This window comes from Rhinoderma darwinii, unplaced genomic scaffold (assembly GCF_050947455.1).
Source record: "Rhinoderma darwinii isolate aRhiDar2 unplaced genomic scaffold, aRhiDar2.hap1 Scaffold_522, whole genome shotgun sequence".
Classification (NCBI taxonomy): Eukaryota; Metazoa; Chordata; class Amphibia; order Anura; family Rhinodermatidae; genus Rhinoderma; species Rhinoderma darwinii.
This window is the reverse complement of record NW_027464071.1, coordinates 144,991-159,621: the sequence shown is the minus strand read 5'-3', so window position 1 is coordinate 159,621 and position 14,631 is coordinate 144,991. Positions and strand designations below refer to the sequence as shown.

At 46.2% G+C, this 14,631-nt stretch overlaps 2 protein-coding genes across 2 annotated transcripts in view; one reads left to right on the top strand and one right to left on the bottom strand.

Moving 5' to 3' along the window:
* Window positions 1–14,631, bottom strand: part of LOC142721818 (protein kinase C delta type-like) — a 151,421-nt gene that overhangs the window by 87,800 nt on the left and 48,990 nt on the right. The window lies entirely within an intron of this gene.
* LOC142721816 (protein kinase C delta type-like) overlaps window positions 1,298–14,631 on the top strand; it is a 34,661-nt gene continuing 21,327 nt past the window's right edge. The window contains exon 1 of the mRNA XM_075848844.1: window positions 1,298–1,517. The gene's annotated coding sequence lies outside the window, so the exon portion shown is untranslated. The remainder of the gene's footprint in view (window positions 1,518–14,631) is intronic.

Genomic DNA, 14,631 nt, shown 5'->3' with positions numbered 1-14,631 from the left:
GTAGTCATGTAGACCGGACGCTTCCATGATTTGAATACGCTGTGACGTGGCACATTGGGTCACAGGAACGTGGTGTAAAGGATCTGCCAGACACAGCTTCTGTGTCGACGCCCGTGGTTAATCAGTCTGCACCTGCTCCTAGGTCTCATAGAGTGACTCGATTTGCTACCACTCTGGTAGGCTCAGAAGTGGGAGAACCTATCACAGCCTGGCCAGACGGTTCTAGCTCCCGCCCTCGGTCTATTTATACCTTCATTTCCTGCTTGTCTTTCCCTGTGATTCTTTCCTGTTTCCTGGCTCTGCTGCTCCTGCTATTATTATTGACCTTGCTTCATTTTGACCCTGGCTTTACTGACTACACTCATGCTCTGCGTTTGGTACCCCGTACACTCCTGGTTTGACTCGGCTCGTTCACTACGCATGTTGCTCTTGGTGTTGCCATGGGAAACTGCCCCATTTCCCTTAGCTTCTGTGTACCCTTGTCTGTTTGTCTGTTGTGCACATATTGAGCATAGGGACCGTCGCCCAGTTGTACACCGTCGCCTAGGACGGGCCGTGGAAGTAGGCAGGGACTGAGTGGCAGGTAGATTAGGGCTCACCTGTCTGTCTCCCTACCCAGTCATTACATAATCACAGGCCCATATACCTTTTCTAAACTGGTCCCTGACACAACTATGGATCCCCTTGAGACCCTGGCTCAGCAAATGCAGGGCCTCTCCCTACAGATCCAAGCCCTGGCTCAGAGGTGCAACCAGCATGATGCTACCCTGGTAGTGCCCCACCTCACTTTTTTCTCCTTTCGGGAGAGTTGTAGGCTCTATTTCCATCTAAGGCCCCACTCCTCAGGTACTGAGAGCCAGCGAGTGGGTATAATTATGTCCCGGCTCCAGGACGGGCCCCAAGAATGGGCCTTCTCCTTGGCTCCTGACGCCCCTGAACTTTCCTCTGTTGATCTTTTTTTTTCTGCTCTCGGGCTCATATATGACAAGACTGACAAGACTGCTTTTGCCGAGAGTCAGCTGGTGACCTTACGTCAGGGTAAGACACCCGTTGAGGAGTACTGTTCTGACTTTAGAAAGTGGTGTGTAGCTTCTCGGTGGAATGACCCTGCCTTGAGGTGCTAGTTTAGATTGGGTCTGTCGAACGCCCTGAAAGACCTGTTAGTTAGCTATCCCTCTTCTGACTCCCTAGATCAGGTTATGGCTTTAGCGGTACGTCTTGACCGACGTCTCAGGGAACGACGACTTGAACGTTTTTGTGCTTTCTCCTCAGCCTCCCCCATGATGGCTCCTGAGGTTCTGTTGCTTCGTTCTTCCACGGAAAACTCGGATGAACCAATGCAACTCGGGGCCTCCGTGTCTCCCCAACAACGTAGAGAGCTCCGCAGGAAGAATGGTCTCTGCTTCTACTGTAGGGATGACAAGCATCAAGTGAACAACTGCCCTAGGCGTAAGAATAAGCAGCCGGAAGAACTTCCGCGCCTAAGTGACCATCGGGGAGGTCACTTGTGCGCACAGGTATTTCCCGTAAATATGAAACCTAAAAAGATCTTGCTTCCCTTTCAGGTCTCTTTTGAGGGCAGGTCTGCTACCGGCAGTGCCATCGTGGTTTTAGTGTCTTCTGATAATATTATGTCTGTGGAATTTGCTATGTTTCTAGCTATGCCATTGATTGATTTGCCTAAACCTGTCCCGGTAGTGGGTATCGACTCCACTCCACTCCACTTGCTAATGGTTATTTTACACAGCATACCCCTGTTTTTGAACTCTTTGTTGGCTCCATGCATTTGGAGCAGTACTCTGTACTGTTGATGCAGGGATTATCGTCTGATTTGGTTTTAGGCCTTCCCTGGTTGTAGTTTCATAATCCCACGTTTGACTGGAATACTGGGGATCTTACCAAATGGGGTAATGAATGTTTGACGTCATGTTTTTCTGTTAATTCTATTTCTCCCCCTGAGGAGGTGAACACGCTACCTGAGTTTGTTCAGGACTTCTCTGATGTTTTCTCTAAGGAGGCCTCCGAAGTGTTACCTCCTCATAGAGAATACGATTACGCTATCGATTTGGTACCAGGAGCTAAGCTACCTAAGGGTAGGATATTTAATCTCTCTTGTCCCGAACGTGAAGCCATGAGAAAGTATATCCAGGAATGCCTGGCCAAGGGTTACATTCGCCCCTCTACTTCTCCGGTAGGTGCTGGCTTCTTCTTCGTAGGGAAGAAGGATGGTGGTCTTAGGCCATGCATTGACTACCGTAACTTGAATAAGGTCACTGTAAGGAACCAGTATCCCCTTCCTTTGATTCCTGATCTCTTTAATCAGGTTCAGGGGGCCCAATGGTTCTCTAAGTTTAATCTACGGGGGGAGTATAACCTTATCCGCATCAAAGAGGGGGATGAGTGGAAGACTGCGTTTAACACGCCCGAAGGTCATTTCAAATACCTCGTCATGCCCTTTGGGTTGTGTAATGCTCCCGCGGTCTTCCAGAATTTCATAAATGAGATTTTAAGAGATTACCTGGGGGTATTTCTTGTAGTGTACCTTGATGACATACTTGTGTTTTCCAAGGACTGGTCCTCCCACATTGAGCATGTCAGGAAGGTGCTCCAGGTCCTTCGGGAAAACAAACTGAAGACTGAAAAATGTGTGTTTGGGGTGCAGGAGATACAATTTTTGGGTCAAATCCTCACTCCTCATGAATTCCGCATGGACCCCGCCAAGGTCCAGGCTGTGGCGGAATGGGTCCAACCTGCCTCCCTGAAGGCGTTACAGTGCTTCTTGGGGTTCGCTAATTATTACAGGAGATTTATTGCTAACTTCTCGGTCATCGCTAAGCCTCTTATGGACCTATCTCGCAAGGGTGCTGATCTCCTCCACTGGCCTCCTGAGGCTGTCCAGGCTTTTGAGGCCCTTAAGAAGTGCTTTATCTCGGCCCCGGAGTTGGTTCAGCCCAACCAAATGGAGCCATTTATCATGGAGGTTGACGCGTCCGAGGTGGGAGTGGGGGCTGTCATGTCCCAGGGTACCAGGACCCTCACCCATCTCCATCCCTGTGCCTACTTCTCCAGGAAGTTTTCGCCCACTGAGAGTAACTATGACATTGGCAACCGCAAACTCTTAGCCATTAAATGGGCATTTGAAGAGTGGCGCCTCTTCCTGGAGGGGGCTAGGCACCAGGTAACGGTCCTTACCGACCACAAGAATCTGGTTTTCCTAGAATCGGCCCGGAGGCTAAACCCGAGACAAGCTCGATGGGCGTTATTTTTTACCAGATTACATTTTTTGGTTACCTATAGGGCTGGGTCTAAAAATATTAAGGCTGATGCACTGTCGCGTAGCTTCTTGGCCAGCCCTCCTTCGGAGGAAGATCCTGCTTGTATTTTGCCTCCAGGTATAATCATTTCCTCTATTGATTCTGATTTAGTCTCTGAAATTGCTGCTGATCAAGGTTCAGCTCCCGGGAGACTTCCTGAGAACAAGCTGTTTGTTCCCCTGCAATTCCGGCTAAGGGTACTTAGGGAAAATCATGACTCCGCACTATCTGGTCATCCAGGCATCCTGGGTACCAAGCACCTCATTGCCAGAAACTATTGGTGGCCTGGGTTGCCTAAAGACGTTAAGGCCTACGTCGCCGCTTGTGAGGTTTGTGCTAAGTCCAAGACTCCCAGGTCCCGACCAGCGGGCTTACTACGTTCTTTGCCCATTCCCCAGAGACCTTGGACCCATATCTCCATGGATTTTATCACCGATTTGACTCCATCTCAAGGCAAGTCGGTGGTGTGGGTTGTAGTAGACCGCTTCAGTAAGATGTGCCACTTTGTGCCTCTCAAGAAACTACCCAATGCCAAGACGTTAGCTACCTTGTTTGTCAAACACATCCTGCGTCTCAATGAGGTTCCGGTCAATATTGTTTCTGACAGAGGGGTACAATTTGTTTCATTGTTTTGGAGAGATTTCTTTAAGAAGCTGGAGATTGATCTGTCCTTTTCCTCGGTCTACCATCCTGAAACTAGTGGCCAAACTGAGAGGACTAATCAGTCTCTAGAACAATACTTAAAGGGAATGTGTTGCCAGAAAAACATGTTTTTTTTTAAAAAATTAAACATTTAGTGTGTGGGTGATTAAACATTGTTCAAATTTTTTTTATTTTTTTGCACGAGTCCAGGAAATATTATAAATTATTTCTAATTTATAATACTACCCATTTTTGGTCACTAGATGGAGCTGTTCCCAAAATTGCAGCATTGCAACATTGGGTTAAAAGCCCTCGCTCTAGTGAGCTCTCAGCACTCCCTCCTTTATCCTGGCTAGTGCCGGGATAAACGAGGGGTTTGAACGATGTAACCTCCTACACCGTGTGTCGCCATTTTTTGAGCTAACCCACAGTGTAGTAGGTTTACATACAGTAGTAAACACACACAAACACGAACATACATTGAAATCTCTTACCTGCTCCTGCCGCCGCGGCTCCCTCTGGCCCGTCCGCTCCGTTTGCTGCCGCTGGTGCAAGTGCACAAATCCGGAAGCCGCGACCGGAAGTAGTAATATTACTGTCCGGCCGCGACTTCCGGTCCACAGGAAAATGGCGCCGGACGGCGCCAATTTCGAATAGGACTGTGTGGGAGCGGCGCATGCGCAGTTCCCACACAGACGCCGTACACTGCAGTCAATGGGACGGGAGCCGTTCGCAGTCCCTATGGGACTGTGGCTGCCGTATTCCATGTCTGTATGTGTCGGAACAGAAATGGAACAAAAAATGGCAGCCCCCATAGGGAAGAAAAAGTGTAAAAATAAGAAAAAGTAAAACACAAAACACACAAATGAATATAAACGTTTTTAATAAAGCACTAACATCTTTAACATATAAAAAAATAATTTGTGATGACACTGTTCCTTTAAGGTGTTTTATCTCAGACTGTCAAGATGATTGGGTCTCCTTCATTCCCCTCGCTGAATTTTCCCTTAATAACCGGGTCAGTAACTTGTCGGGGGTTTCCCCCTTCTTCTGTAATTTTGTGTTTAATCCACGGTTCTCCTCCGTTTCACCTGGTGGTTCCAACAATCCCGAGGTAGATGTCGTTCATCGGGAACTGTGCACAGTCTGGGCCCAGGTTCAGAAGAACCTTGAGGCGTCCCAGAGCATCCAAAAGACTCAGGCAGATAAAAGACGTTCAACTAACCCTCTGTTTGTGGTCGGGGATCTGGTGTGGCTGTCTTCTAAAAATTTGCGCCTTAAAGTTCCGTCCAAGAAGTTTGCTCCCCGGTATATAGGGCCGTACAAAATCATTGAGGTCCTCAACCCTGTATCCTTCCGGCTGGAGTTACCCCCGTCTATTCAGATACACAACGTGTTCCATGCCTCCCTCTTGAAAAGCTGCTCCCCGTCCTTGGCTTTATCGAGGAAACCTCCGGTCCCTGTTTTCACTCCGTATGGGGTAGAATTCGAGGTAGCCAAGATTGTGGACAGCAGGATGGTCCAAGGCTCCCTCCAGTACCTGGTCCATTGAAGAGGATACGGGCCTGAGGAGAGGACTTGGGTACCCGCCCGGGATGTTCACGCCGGTATATTGCTCAGGAAGTTCCATCTTCGGTTCCCCAACAAGCCAGGCCCACGTAGAAAGGGTCCAGTGGCCCCTCATAAAAGGGGAGGTACTGTAAAGGGTTTGCCAGACACAGGCTCTATGTCGACGCCAATGGTTAATCAGCCTTCATCAGCTCCAAGGTCTGCTAGAGTGACGCGATCTGTTACCACTCAGGCTGGCAGGCTGAGGAGAGGGAGAACCTATCACAGCCTGGCCTGACGGTTCTAGCTCCCGCCCTTGGTCTATTTTTGCCCTCACTTGCAGCATGTTCCTTGCCTGTGATTGTCTGGTTTTCTGGCTCTGCGATTCTTGCTATTTACCTTATTGACCGCTGTTACTTATTGACCCTGGCTTGACTGACTATTCTCCTGCTCTGATTTGCTACTAATCTGGTCCCCATGGCAGCAATCTGTCTTTCCATCTGGCACCTCCAGCAGACTCCTTTCAGTCTAGTTTGATTTATTTTACCTCAGAGTTCCTCTTTTTACCTTTTTTTAATTTCTTCTTTCCCTCTCCCCTTCTTCTCCTTCTCCCCCCACTTTTTTAGAACTATTTCTAACAGGGGCTGTGCAGGATTAGAAAAATATGGCTGCTTTCTTCCAAATACAGCACCACACCTATCCACAGGTTGTAGGTTGTATCTGGTATTGCAGGTTTGCTCCATTGAAGTGAATGGTAATGAGCTGTAGTACCACACACAACCTATGGACAGGTGTGGTGCTGGTTTTTGGAGAAAGCAGACAAGTTATCTCATCCTGGACAACCCTTTGTCATGGATAGTTCTTGTGCGGAGATGCTCCCTGCATTATCCCTTTTCCTTTATGGCCGCTGATATGTTCTATTCAGCTTTATGGCCTCTGTGGTAAGTACACTGCCAGTCATTAAAGGGTTAACACTTCAGACCACTGTGGGTGACGTCACAATGTATGAGTTGTGCAGTGGTAATAAACTCCTGTAGTAATGATGATGAAGGTGCTGATGTCATAAATACAAATGTTTATGACATAAAGAAGATTCCATATTAGAAGGTTTTACTGCCACATTCAGCGCCATATTGGATGGGACTGAGGACCTTGAGCTTGACTTCCCCACCAATACCGACCTGATGTAATTTGGAGGTTCTAGCAGGGAAACCCTTCACCCCAGACCACTTCTTCATCACAGTGATGCCATCCTCTTCATACGGGTTGTCTGTAATAGAGGGGGGTTTCCAGCAGGAGATCCCCCTCTATTAGCCAGAGCGGAGACAGGTGCTACAAGGAGGCATCTGGAGGGCCCGTCTCATCCGTGGATCGCCCATTCATTTTAATGGGTGCCCAGGTAGAGAGACATCCGCCTAGCCAACCAGATCAGCCGATTTATGTGTTTTATGTCGTTCGTTCATTGTATTGTCTTTCCTTGAAAATCTGAGAAAACTTACAAATTCTGTTACAAATGATATTTTGGCACCTTCTAAGCCCAGAGGAAGGGCAATCCTCCAGCCATGGTTTCCCTAGAGGTTTCCCCCACAGGGGGTTTTTCCTTTCCTGCGTGCTGGAGGGTGACTCTTCGTGAGTCGGAGGTTTGCCATTTTGGGTTTGGTCATATAATATAATAAAAGTTTTGACCATTTAACACCCAATTATAATGTTTTGTGTCTTTATTTTGCATTCTTTGGTTTGGTGATTGGGATTCTGGGTCTATCACATATCACAAAATCATAAGGCCGGACATCTACTTCCCACACTGACATAGAATGGAGACAACAAGCGTTGCTGCACAATTAAGTGTACACATCCTTACATTAAGATATTGTATTACGGTCTGTAGCCTTTGGGGGAATATATTAACCTTTCTACAACAGTTTACTAGCGTAGAAAATTCACAAAATGCGCAAATGTCGTCATTTTTGGGGGCAAAAAATGAGCGGGGCATAGCAGAAATGGCCAACAATTTTACTATAATTTACGCCAGTAACTGATGTCAATTATAGCAGAAATCTATATGTATAATGCGGCCCAGATTTATCTCTGGGGGGCATAACAAGGCAAAGGTCCATGCCAGACCCATACCTCCCCCCCCAATCAGACTGTATGCCCCCCCCAATCAGACAATAAAATACATTTAAAAAATGTACTTTAAATGTACAGCAGGCCGCAGCACGTAGAAAGTACTGATGACAGGCCTCACTGCAACTAAAAGATGCGACACATTTATTAAGAGTCATTCGCCTGTTAATAAATGTGTTGCATCTTACTCCAGCAAACTGTTTAATAGGACTGGTGTATGAAACGCCAGTATTAAAGGGAATGCGTTGCTAGAAATTATGACAAATAGCTGCCCCCATACAGTTTAATGCCCCCTTAGCTACCTCTAGTACCAGTGCACACATATAAAGCGCCAGTGCCCATATAGATAGTGTCACACACAGTGCCCATGTAGATGGTGCCCCCCCCAGTGATTCCACTCCAGGAGGAGCCCCTGCCGTCACTGTCCATAACATGGACAGTGACGTAAGGCATTCCCTATAGGAGCAGAATCCCTGTCCAGAGCGTCGGCCACGCTGTGGCCAGGGATTGCACTCCAGGAGGAGCCCTTGATGTAACTGTACATATATGGACAGTGACATCAGGGGTTCCGCCTAGGAGCGGAATCCCCGGCCAGACCATCAGCAATGCAAAGGCAGTGGATTCCGCTCCAGGAGTAGTCCCCGACGTCAATGTACATATATGAATAGTGAGATAAGGGGCTCCGCACTTAAAGTAGTGCTGTGCCCGGGAATTCCTCGGCGAGTGGTACTAATACAGAAGCAGGGAGCTGACGATCCCTTACATTAGCATCGGATTCAACTGGATCTGCATCCTTAGGACGCAAATACAGTTGACACCAAGACATACCACCGGCCGCTTGGGACATTGTAACACCGCCCGGAATCCTGGACTGTCCCGCTGTATCCGGGACGGTTAGGAGGTATGCAGTAATTAGGACCATGCACATGCGCAGATTCCACAGTAAATGCTTGTTCATGAGCCTGCAAAAGAGGAGCTGCTCAGTTTGCCATTAGGGTGATGACTGACGGATAAGGCCTCGTTCACATCTGCACTATTGTCTCTTGTAAAATCACGGCCCCAACGCAGGTGTGAACAGGGCCTTAGAGAGATAACTGAATACAGCAGCTGGCCATAAACTGAAATACTCTGCAGGTACAGAAGACAAATGGTAGACCAATTAGAAATGTGATTTATTTTGTACAATACATACAAGGCAATTTAAAAAAAACAGTGCAAAGGTGTACATAGCCTTTAAGCAATCAGGAGGCATATTTTCAGATTCTGCTGGACTTTTCCCATATACCGGCGTTTCAGGCATCCTATTGGTCCACGGTGTCCTCAATGCCCACCCCATTTACTTCTTGTTTAGCCACAATGCCCGCACGCCACAGCAAGCTGACAGTGCCCGCCCTAATGGTATATACAGGGGTGATGGAGATTTTATACCGAGATAAAGGTGGGCTGGTACATACACGGATAATGGTGGTTATATATGGGGATGATGGCTGGTATATACAGGGATGATGAGAGTCCCTTATATACAGTGAAGGAAATAAGTATTTGATCCCTTGCTGATTTTGTAAGTTTGCCCACTGTCAAAGACATGAACAGTCTAGAATTTTTAGGCTAGGTTAATTTTACCAGTGAGAGATAGATTATATAAAAAAAATAAAAATAATTCACATTGTCAAAATTATATATATTTATTTGCATTGTGCACAGAGAAATAAGTATTTGATCCCTTTGGCAAACAAGACTTAATACTTGGTGGCAAAACCCTTGTTGGCAAGCACAGCAGTCAGACGTTTTTAGTAGTTGATGATGAGGTTTGCACACGTTAGATGGAATTTTGGCCCACTCCTCTTTGCAGATCATCTGTAAATCATTAAGATTTCGAGGCTGTCGCTTGGCAACTCGTATCTTCAGCTCCCTCCATAAGTTTTCGATGGGATTAAGGTCTGGAGACTGACTTGGCCACTCCATGACCTTAATGTGCTTCTTTTTGAGCCACTCCTTTGTTGCCTTGGCTGTATGTTTCGTGTAATTGTCGTGCTGGAAGACCCAGCCACGAGCCATTTTTAATGTCCTGGTGGAGGGAAGGAGGTTGTCACTCAGGATTTGACGGTACATGGCTCCATCCATTCTCCCATTGATGCGGTGAAGTAGTCCTGTGCCCTTAGCAGAGAAACACCCCCAAAACATAATGTTTCCACCTCCATGCTTGACAGTAGGGACGGTGTTCTTTGGGTCATAGGCAGCATTTCTCTTCCTCCAAAAACGGCGAGTTGAGTTAATGCCATAGAGCTCAATTTTTGTCTCATCTGACCACTGCACCTTCTCCCAATCACTCTCAGAATCATCCAGATGTTCATTTGCAAACTTCAGATGGGCCTGTACATGTGCCTTCTTGAGCAAGGGGACCTTGCGGGCACTGCAGGATTTTGATCCATTACGGCGTAATGTGTTACCAATGGTTTTCTTGGTGACTGTGGTCCCAGCTGCCTTGAGATGATTAACAAGTTCCCCCCATGTAGTTTTCGGCTGAGCTCTCACCTTCCTCAGGATAAAGGATACCCCACGAGGTGAGATTTTGCATGGAGCCCCAGATCGATGTCGATTGACAGTCATTTTGTATGTCTTCCATTTTCTTACTATTGCACCAACAGTTGTCTCCTTCTCACCCAGCGTCTTACTTATGGTTTTGTAGCCCATTCCAGCCTTGTGCAGGTCTATGATCTTGTCCCTGACATCCTTAGAAAGCTCTTTGGTCTTGCCCATGTTGTAGAGGTTAGAGTCAGACTGATTAATTGAGTCTGTGGACAGGAAACTTTTATACAGGTGACCATTTAAGACAGCTGTCTTTAATGCAGGCACCAAGTTGATTTGGAGCGTGTAACTGGTCTGGAGGAGGCTGAACTCTTAATGTTTGGTAGGGGATCAAATACTTATTTCTCTGTGCACAATGCAAATAAATATATATAATTTTGACAATGTGATTTTCTTTTTTTTTTTTTAATATAATCTATCTCTCACTGGTAAAATTAACCTAGCCTAAAAATTCTAGACTGTTCATGACTTTGACAGTGGGCAAACTTACAAAATCAGCAAGGGATCAAATACTTATTTCCTCCACTGTAACCCCCATATTCCCTGTATATTACCCCCAAAAGGAGAGATCAGCAGCACATCGCAGTCCAAAACTCATGGAAAACTATTTTATGTTTCACCCATCCCACCCATCGCTGGATGTGGGTATACTAGGACACATGACTAATATGATAATATTTTAATATAGAATTGTGCATCCTAGTATAATGCTGAGATCTGGTGACTGCGCTGGCCACTCCATTACAGATAGAATACCAGCTGCCGGCTTCTTCCCTAAATAGTTCTTGCATCATTTGGAGGTGTGCTTTTGGTCATTGTCCTGTTGTAGGATGAAATTGGCTCCAATCAAGCGCTGTCCACAGGGTATGGCATGGTGTTGCAAAATGGAGTGATAGCCTTCCTTATTCAAAATCCCTTTTACCTTGTACAAATGTCCCACTTTACCAGCACCAAAGCAACCCCAGACCATCACATTACCTCCACCATGCTTGACAGATGGCGTCAGGCACTCTTCCAGCATCTTTTCAGTTTTCTGCGTCTCACAAATGTTCTTCTGTGTGATCCAAACACCTCAAACTTCGATTCGTCTGTCCATAACACTTTTTTCCAATCTTCCTCTGTCCAATGTCTGAGCTTTTGCCCATATTAATCTTTTCCTTTTATTAGCCAGTCTCAGATATGGCTTTTTCTTTGCCACTCTGCCCTGAAGGCCAGCATCCTGGAGTCGCCTCTTCACTGTAGACGTTGACACTGGCGTTTTGTGGGTACTATTTAATGAAGCTGCCAGTTGAGGACCTGTTAGGCGTCTATTTCTCAAACTAGAGACTCTAATGTACTTGTCTTGTTGCTCAGTTGTGCAGCGGGGCCTCCCACTTCCCTTTCTACTCTGGTTAGAGCCTGTTTGTGCTGTCCTCTGAAGGGAGTAGTACACACCGTTGTAGCAAATCTGCAGTTTCTTGGCAATTTCTCGCATGGAATAGCCTTCATTTCTAAGAACAAGAATAGACTGTCGAGTTTCACATGAAAGCTCTATTTTTCTAGCCATTTGGAGAGTTTAATCGAACCCACAAATGTAATGCTCCAGATTCTCAACTAGCTCAAAGGAAGGTCAGTTGTATGGCTCCTCTAAACAGCAAAAATGTTTACAGCGGTGCTGTAATGATAGGGGTAGGGAAACGGACAAGTGAGCCCTAATCTACCTGCCACTCTGTCCCTGCCTACTTGCAACGACCCGCCCTAGGCGACGGGGTACAACTGGGCGGCGGTCCCTACGCTCAGTAAGTGCACGAGACAAACAGACAAGGGTACACAAAGCTAAGGGAAATGGGGCAGTTGCCCACGGCAACACCGTGAGCAACAAGAGAGGTGAACGAGCCGAGTCAAACCAGGAGTGTACGAGGTACCAAACGCAGAGCAGGAGAGTAGTTAGTAAGCCAGGGTCAGTATGGAGCAGGATCAAATAGTCAGGAGCTGTAGCTGGGCCAGGAAACCACACGAGAAGAATCACAAGCAAAGGAGGAACAGGAAAGGCAGGTATAAATAGACAGAGGGCGGGAGCTAGCGGAGTCTGGCCAGGCTGCGATAGGCTCTCCCACTCCTAAGCCTGCCAGCCTGAGTGGTGGAAGCTGGAGTCAGTCTCAGAGACATAGACTCAGGTGCCGACTGATTACCTATGGGCGTTAACCCCGCTGTGCCTGGCACATCCTTTACAGGTGCTAACATAATTGCACAAGGGTTTTCAAGTGTTTTGTAATCATCCATTAGCCTTCTAACACAGTTAGCAAACACAATGTACCATTAGAACACTGGAGTGATGGTTGCTGGAAATTGGCCTCTATACACCTATGTAGATATTGCATTAAAAACCAGACGTTTGCAGCTAGAATAGTCATTTACCACATTAACAATGGATAGAGTGTATTTCTGATTAATTTAATGTTATCTTCATTGAAAAAAAACTGTGCTTTTCTTTCAAAAATAAGGAAATTTCTAAGTGACCCTAAACTTTTGAACGGTAGTGTATATGGTCTGCAGAATGCCTGTGTAGGACTGATATCTGTCACTATATGGTGGGAATATTGGTCTTTGTTTTACTACACACGTTTTTAGTACACAATTAAGAGTGTTCACATTATTTCTATATAGTGGAAGTGTAGACCCCCAAGAATTATTTCCTTTGGTGGGTCCAAGGTACCTCAGTCAGACACAGAGTGTACACATCCTTGCATTAAGATATTGTATTACTGTCTGTAGCCTTAGAGGAGAATTTATTAACCTTGCTAAGCTGCTTATCTGGCATAGAAAAGTCCCAAAAGTCGCAATTTGCGGGAAAGCTTTTGGTCGGTTTACGCTGCCTTTGGCACTTTTTTGAAAAGTGTGTGGTGCTTTGCTTTTGTATGCTCTGGGACGCCTCTAGTTTCTTCTGAACCTGGACCCAGACTGTGGACAGTTCCCGATGAACGAGATCTACCTCGGGATTGTTGGAACCACCAGGTGAAACAGAGGAGAACCGTGGATTAAACCCAAAATTACAGAAAAATGTGGAGACCCCTGATGAGTTACTGACCCGGTTATTAAGGGAAAATTTGGCGAGGGAAATGAAGGAGACCCAATCATATTGACAGTCAGAGATAAAACACCTTAAATATTGTTCTAGAGACTGATTAGTCCTCCAGAACGGACCCCTAAATAAATATAGACCCAAGACTACACCCCTAAATAAATACAGACCCCAGACCAGACCCCTAAATAAATACAGACCCCAGACCAGTTCCCTAAATAAATACAGACCACAGACCAGACCACTAAATAAATACAGACCTCCAGATCAGACCCCTAAATAAAAACAGACCCCAGACTGGACCCCTAAATAAATGCAGACCTCAGACCGGACCCCTAAATAAATACAGACCCCAGACTAGACTCCTAAATCAATGGAGACCACAGACCAGTCCCCTAAATAAATACAGACCCAGACCAGACCCCTAAATAAATACAGACCCCAGACTAGACCCCTAAATAAATACAGACCCTAGACTAGACCCCTAAATGAATACAGACCCCAGACCAGACCCCTAAATAAATACAGACCCCAGACCAGACCCCTAAATAAATACAGACCACAGACCAGACCCCTAAATAATTACAGACCCCTAAAACAATGCAGACCACAGACCAAACCACTAAATAATTACAGACCCCAGACCAGACCCCTAAATGAATAAAGACTCCAAACCGGACCCCTAATAAAATACAGACCACAGAGTGGACCCCTAAAAAAATACAGACCCCAGACTAGACCCCTAAATAAATGCAGACCCCAGACTGGACCCCTAAATAAATACAGACCCCAGACCAGACCCCTAAATAAATACAGACCCCCAGACCAGACCCCTAAATCAATGCAGACCACAGACCAGACCACTAAATAATTACAGACCCCAGACCAGACCCCTAAATCAATGCAGACCACAGACCCCTAAATAAATATAGACCACAGACCAGACCCCTAAATAAATCCAGACCCCAGACCGGACCCCTAAATAAATCCAGACCCCAGACCGGACACCTAAATAAATAAAGACCCCAGACCAGACCCCTAAATAAATACAGACCCCAGACTAGACCCCTAAATGAATACAGACCCCAAACCAGACCCCTAAATAAATACAGACCCCAGAGCAGACTCATAAATTAATGCAGACCCAAGACTAGACCCCTAAATGAATACAGACCCCAAACCAGACCCCTAAATAAATACAGACCACAGAGCAGACCCCTAAATCAAAGCAGAAAACAGACCAGACCCCTAAATAAATTCTGACCCTAGACCAGACTCCTAAATAAATGCAGACCCCAGATCGGACCCCTAAATAAATACAGACCGCAGACCAGACTCCTAAATAAATAC